This window comes from Bison bison, unplaced genomic scaffold (assembly GCF_000754665.1).
Source record: "Bison bison bison isolate TAMUID 2011002044 unplaced genomic scaffold, Bison_UMD1.0 scf7180017864383, whole genome shotgun sequence".
Taxonomy (NCBI): domain Eukaryota; kingdom Metazoa; phylum Chordata; class Mammalia; order Artiodactyla; family Bovidae; genus Bison; species Bison bison.
This window is the reverse complement of record NW_011494955.1, coordinates 8,654,913-8,662,023: the sequence shown is the minus strand read 5'-3', so window position 1 is coordinate 8,662,023 and position 7,111 is coordinate 8,654,913.

Below are 7,111 nucleotides of genomic sequence, written 5' to 3'. Positions count from 1 at the left end.
TTCAGAAGAAACAGTTGTTCTCTATGATGACATGTTATTTCTTTCCTCTTAGCATGATCTTTAAATCATGAAGGGATGTCCTATTGCAAGGTTTGCTCAAGGAAGAGAATAATTATTATTATTTCATTTTAGGAACAAAAGAATCTCTCTTGTTTCCTTTCTGGGATCATCTATAAACACTGGCTGAGATGGAGCTTGGTGTGGTTCCTTGATCTGAAACACATCATTCTTTGACTTTATTCTTTAGCACCCATGTCTGGCTGTTAGTTGTGAAGCTACTTATCTTGCCTGTACTTAGATACATGATTAATGATAGGCAGTGACAAAGGTACTCTGTTCAGTGTATGAATATTTCACAAGATTGGAAGAATTTAACAATGATAATCTCTTAAACATTGATATCAGGGTAACTTAGCTATTTTTTTCTACAAAGATAAATGTGAAACATTTGTATAATAGAAAAAAATGTAGTTTAAGAAATTGATAAGTTGCAAATGTGCAGGATTTCATTGTTATTTGGGGCTTATAATCATCCATATAAGCCATCCCCTCTTAGGTTGAAATTGAAGCCTAGAAAAAAGTGGACAAAGCAGCAATCTTTTGTTCTTGGAGAAATAACTTAGTCAAAATACAGAGAAATGTTAGACTAGGAAAAAAAAAAAAACAAACCTTAAGTTTGTGTGTGTCCAGAAGCCAGGATATGACCAGACACAGTATTAAAATTTTAAGTATTTTCTTACTGAAATCATGTTGAATTTGAGTTTCAGTTGAGCTTCAAAACCTGGAATAAATAATCCAGATGTTCTCAGCATTTTATCAAATAAAGACTCCTGATGTTATTTTCCCCATGGGACCTATGCTTTGAAATTTTTTTAATCTATCACATAATCTATGTTCATTAAAACTCTGTAGATTGGGACTTCCTGGACGTCCAGTGGCTAAGATGCCATACTTTCAATGCTGGAGCCTCAGATCTGATCACTGGTCAAGGAACTAAATCCCACCTGTCATAACTTAGTTCCCAAGCCGCAACTAAAGATCCTGCATGCCACAACAAAGATTGAAGAGCCCGAGTGCCTCAACTAAGACCTGATGCAGCCAAATAAATACTTTTTAAAAAATACTCTGTAAGTTGCATACCCTCCCAAGTCCCTCCCTTCTTTGTTTTTTCAGCTAGCCAGAGTTATAATGGCCATTTAATCAGAGTGTATGCTGCATGCTGGGCTTCCCAGGTGGCACTAGCGGTAAAGAACCTGCCTGCCAATGCAGGGGATAGAAGAGATGTGGGTTCAATCCCTGGGTCAGGAAGATCCCCTGGAGTAGGAAATGGCAACTTACTCCAGTATTCTTTTTTTTTTTTTTAATACTCCAGTATTCTTGCCTGGAGAATCCCATGGACAGAGGAGCCTGGTGAGCTACAGTCCATGAATTGCAAAAGAGTCAGACATGACTAAGCACTCATGCAAGAGGGATATGGAGGATGCAGAATGCTTTTTATGGTGATCAGGTGTGAGGGAGTGAGGGAACCATCCCCCACAGAAGAGTATTGCAGAAGCTGTAAGTGAAAGGGCTTTGAGGCAGGAACAGAAGTAAAGAGGCAAGAGCGGCTGAAGCCCCACAAGAAAGGGGCTGGTCAGTCAGGGAGGGTCTTGAAATGAACAAGGCTTTTACTTTGAGTTAGGAAGCCTTTGGAGGTTGTTGGGCATTAAAGTAACATGGCTTAGATTTTTGCAGATCTGTTGGCTATTGCAGTGATCTGTGTGAGGGATGCTGGGTGGTGGTAGTGAAGGCAGTCAGGGGTGATCAAATTCTGGATCTATGTTGAAGGCAGAGCCAACAGGACTTGCTGATGTAATTAATGTGCAGTATAAGAAAGGGGAGGTCTAGAAACTTCTATGGTGTTCAGCTTGAGAAACTGGAGGGACAGAGTTGTCATTTATTGAGAAGGAGCACCCAGTAAGGTTTGGGTAGAAATTGAACTGATTTTGGATAGGCTACATATGAAATACTTACTAATCTTTAGGTGGAAATAGGAACAAGCAATTTGATATATGAGTTTAGGAGAGAGATCCAGACTGGGAGATGTCACAGTTTGGGATGTGGTTAAAGGTATGAATATAGGTCAGATGATAGAGTCGGAAAGCTGAGATCTTTCTTTGGGGTATCTGAAGCTGGAAATCAGGAGATAAAAAGGAAACTGCCAAGACTGAATGAGAGCAGTCAGACATGAGTGGTGTTCTGAAGCTGAATGAACAAAGTATTTTGTAACAGAGGCCGTGATTAATTGTCAGTTCAGTTCAGTTGCTCAGTCGTGTCCGACTCTTTGTGACCCCATGGACTGCAGCACTCCAGGCCTCCCTGTCCATCACCAGCTCCCAGAGTTTACTCAAACTCATGTCCATTGAGTCGGTGATACCATCCAACCATCTCATCCTCCATCGTCTGTTGGGAGCCGGCATATTGCATATTGAGTGCATATTGCATATTGAGTGCAGCACTTTCACAGCATAATCTTTCAGGATCTGGAATAGCTCAACTGGAAGTCTACCACTGCCGGGAGCCAGCGTAAGGAACTCCACCCGTGGCAAAGGTCATGAGGAAGGAGGCTCGGCATACGCAAAGGCGGGATCGAGCCTCAGGAGTCCCCCTGGAAATTCTCGAGCGTCTACCCCCATAACCACAGTCTGCCTACTTTCTGCTTTGTGCTTTCACCTACACCTCTGACTTTACGGGGGGCTGTCCCCCACTATCTCTCTCTGAAAAAAGAGTTAACTTATAGCTCCAGTTAATAAAGTTCCTGGGTGTAACAGTGTTTCAACTTACAAACTCCTTTGGAAATCCTCTAGCCTACCTGAATAGGTTTTTCCGGCCACATGTGATTGTTCAGAGCTTCCCAACTGTGAGAGGCAGGAGACGTTCTAAACTGTCTAAATACAGATTCCTTTGAGTAGTTAAAAAATTGATTAGAAATTGTATTGGTGAAGGGTTTTTCACTTGTTGGGCCAATGTTTGCTGCTAAGTCTCCATATCCCTTACCTGCTGTGTCCCTGGCAGTGTATTGATTAATATAATTGGTGTAAGTAGTAGCTTTAATGTTTGTAACCTTGGACCCTTGAGTTAATTCTTTTTTGTTGTAGCCCACCACACCTTTGCCCTATAGGAATGCAACTTTAATGCTTTTGGAGGGTGGCGCCTGCCTAATCACCTTTAGAGAAAAATAAGTTTTCTGAAGAAAGGATCTTAAGATGTTAACAGGCCTCCGGGCCAGAAGATGATGCAAATCACCTAAACTTTTGCATATGATAAGTTTGCAGGAAGAAAGCCTGGCTTACTGCATGACTCTACCCCTTCCCCCGTTATCCTTTATGCATAACTTAAGGTATAAAAACTACTTTGGAAAATAAAGTGCGGGCCTTGTTCACCAAAACTTGGTCTCCCCATGTCGTTCTTTCTCTCACCTTCTGGCTGAATTATTCAGCCTCTTTTCTCCACTGAATTTCCTCACTGAGCTATCCTCATTCTGTTACTCTTTATATCTTTGATAAATATTTAAATAAATAGGTCACCGATGCCGTCTCTCCTTCGAATACCCTGGATCAGCCAGGGCTGGACCCCGGCAATCGTCCCCTTCTCCTCCCACTCTCAGTCTTTCCCAGCATCAGGGTCTTTTCCAATGAGTCAGTTCTTCACATCAGGTGGCCAAAGTATTGGAGTTTCAGCTTCTACATCAGTCCTTCCAATGAACATTCAAGACTGATTTCCTTTAGGATGGACTGGTTGGATCTCCTTGCAGTCCAAGAGACGCTCAAGAGTCTCCTCCAACACCACAGTTCAAAAGCATCAATTCTTTAGTGCTCAGCTTTCTTTATAGTCCAACTCTCACATCCATACATGACTACTGGAAAAACCATAGCCTTGACTAGATGGACCTTTATTGGCAAAGTAACGTCTCTGCTTTTTAATATTCTGTCTAGGTTGGTCATAACTTTTCTTCCAAGGAGTAAGCGTCTTTATAATTTCATGGCTGAAGTCACCATCTGCAGTGATTTTGGAGTCCCCAAAAATAAAGTCTCTTACTGTTTCTCCTGTTTCCCCATCTATTAACATGTCAAATGCTGCTAAAAGATCAAGAAAGGTGAGGCCTTTGGGTATCTTCAGAGCAATGCAGGAGACCTGGTTTTGATTGCTGGGTCGGGAATATTGCCTAGAGAAGGGAAAGGCTACCCGCTCCAGTGTTCTTGGGCTTCCCTTGTGGCTCAGCTGGTAAAGAATCCACCTCCAATGCAGGAGACCTGGGTTCGATCCCTGGGCTGGGAAGATCCCCTGGAGAAGGCAAGGGCTACCCACTCTGTTATTCTGGCCTGAAGAATTCCATGGACTGTGTAGTCCATGGGGTTGCAAAAGGTGGGACACAACTAAGTGACTTTTACACACAGAGCAATGCCTGCTCAAGTTCTTTGCTCGTTTTTTATTGAGCTATTGGTTTATAAACCAATTGGGCTATTGGTTTATTTTGTTGTTGAGTTTTAGGAGTTCTTTACATCGTCTGGATATTAATCTTTTATCAGATATATGCTTTGCAAGTTTTTCCCCTTCTGTGAGTATGTTTACACTCTTTAATAGTGTCCCTTGACAATAAACATATTTAATTTTGATGTAGAAAAAAAATCTTATTTTTCTTTTGTTGCTAAATCTCCTCTTTTCAAGAAAGTCAATAATAACACCTGGTTCATAGGATTATTATGAGGATTAAATAAATTACTACATGTGAATACATATAAAAAGACTGGGACAATACTTACCATGTCAGAAGCATTCAATAAATACTAGCCATTATTCAGGCTAAGTTTAGTACAAAAACCATGGGTTAGAGGGGTAGAATTATGTGACATGAAAGCCACTGGAGCAGAGTCTCAGGACCACGATCAGCAGTGTAAAATGATGCAGAGATGTCAAATAAGATCCCACAAACTTAGACTTGACACCAACAAGGTAAGACCGTGGTAAGACAGAGTTAGATGCCAAATTATACTGGATGGAAAAAAAGTGTTAGGCTCTTTTTTGTCCAGGGTCAAGTCTCCTACTGTTTATGCTCTTATGGTGCTCCAAAACAAGAATAAACCTGTGGGGGGTTGCTAAGGTACAAATTTGACTGGATTTGGAGTCAAAACAACTAGGTTAGAGTCTCTGGTCTCCTACCACTTGATGCCTGTGCTCACTTCCAGAGTTCCCATTTCCTCACTTAAAGGACAATTATTCCTATGTTACGAGGTCAACGAGGGTTTGAAAAGTAAACATAATGGTAAGTCATTAATTAATATTGTCATAATAAATGGTTCTAACTCCTCTTCTTATTCTTTCTAACGTTCAGTAGTTCCCCCTTCATGCCAGATCTTGTGTAGTGGGGTATTCCCACCTCTCAGATAATTGACTTACAGGTTTACAGTGGTAATTAAGATGAGATTAATACACATCTAGGGGCTTCCCAGGTGGCACTAGTGGTAAAGAACTCGTCTGCAAATACAGGAGATGTAAGAGACACATGTTCGATCCCTGGGTCAGGAAGATCCCCTGGAGGAGGGCATGGCGACTCACTCTGGTACTCTTGCCTGGAGAATCCCCATGGACAGAGGAGCCTGGTGGGCTACAGTCCATAGAGTCACACAGAGTTGGACAAGACTGAAGCAACTTCATACACACACACACAATACACATCAAATGCTTATGACAATTTGGCATGCTGTTCTATGCTATTGGGAAACTTTTGTCTGAGTTTTAGTGGTGACTATATCTTCAGGTCTGCTTCCTGAGCCACTGCATTCCTCATGGCTGTGATGTTCACCAATTTAATTCATCTTCAACTGTTGCCATAAAAAGCAAGTGCTTAAAATATTACCATTGAATAGATCAGTGGATCTTTTTGTTCACTTTGTTTTGGTTGTAGACATGCAGAAGTTTGAGGATTTAATCTGCTGTTCAGTGAACAGAACATGGGGCTCCTCCTGAGTTCCTGCAGGTGCCTAAGCAAAGATGTTTTCAGCAGAGAAATGGCCCAGGCTTGGTCACCCTCACCCTTGGGAGCCACATTTCAGGGCAGGACATAAGTCGCATTTATTTACTCTGATTTGCACCTTGTTGTGTGGCTTCTTTTATTCTTTTTTAAAAGTTTATATTTCTTTTTATTACATATCCCAAGGTACCTTAGGAATGAATACATTTTCAAAACATAATAAGAATAAATTCTATAAAGAATATTTGAATAGCCTTGCAAGGAAATCCAAATGAACTATAACTTTATAATATTTTGTTTGTTAATGATGGATGGTTACAAATGGAAAGAATTTTTAATTCAATACATACTTATTAGGGGCTTCCCTGGTGGCTCAGTGGTAAAGAATTCGCCTGCAATGCAGGAGATGTAAGAGACACCAGTTCACCTTCTGAGTCGGGAAGATCCCCTGGTGGAGGGCATGTCAACCCACTCCAGCATCCCTGCCTGGAGAATGCCATGGACGAAGGAGCTTAGCCGGCTGTAGTCGACAGGGTCACAGAGAGTCAGACACGACTGAATCGACCTAGCATGCACACACGCACGTACTTATCGACCGATTTTCTTTGTACTAGACACAAAATCACCCTATGAGATATTCCCATTTTATAAATAAAAAGCGTGGCTCTCGAATAAGTTAGATATCTAGCCCAAGAGTCCAAGCCTCTTAGCAAGAAAAAATAGTGCACTAGGTTCCCTAAAAAGGCTCTTTGACTTCAAATTAGATGCTTGTGTTTGTGTTTGGTCACTTTGCTCCTGTTTTCCTGCGTAGGTCACCACATACAGGGACACACATTCACACAAGCACGTGCGTGTGCACACACATTCACAGAGGAATCCTAGTTACCGCTTCAGACAGCACAGTCCCCTCTGTTTACATTTAATCACGGGATTCCTAAAGGAAGTCAATTAAATGGGCAATTAATTCCTCTGTGCACCGTTCACTCATATATTAAAACTCTTAATCTAATTTCTCTAGATATTGTTCCCCAAACCACTGTCCTCAATGTTTAAATTCCTTATTACTTGTGAAGTTGATGTGAGAATCTTTTTGCAAGAGCA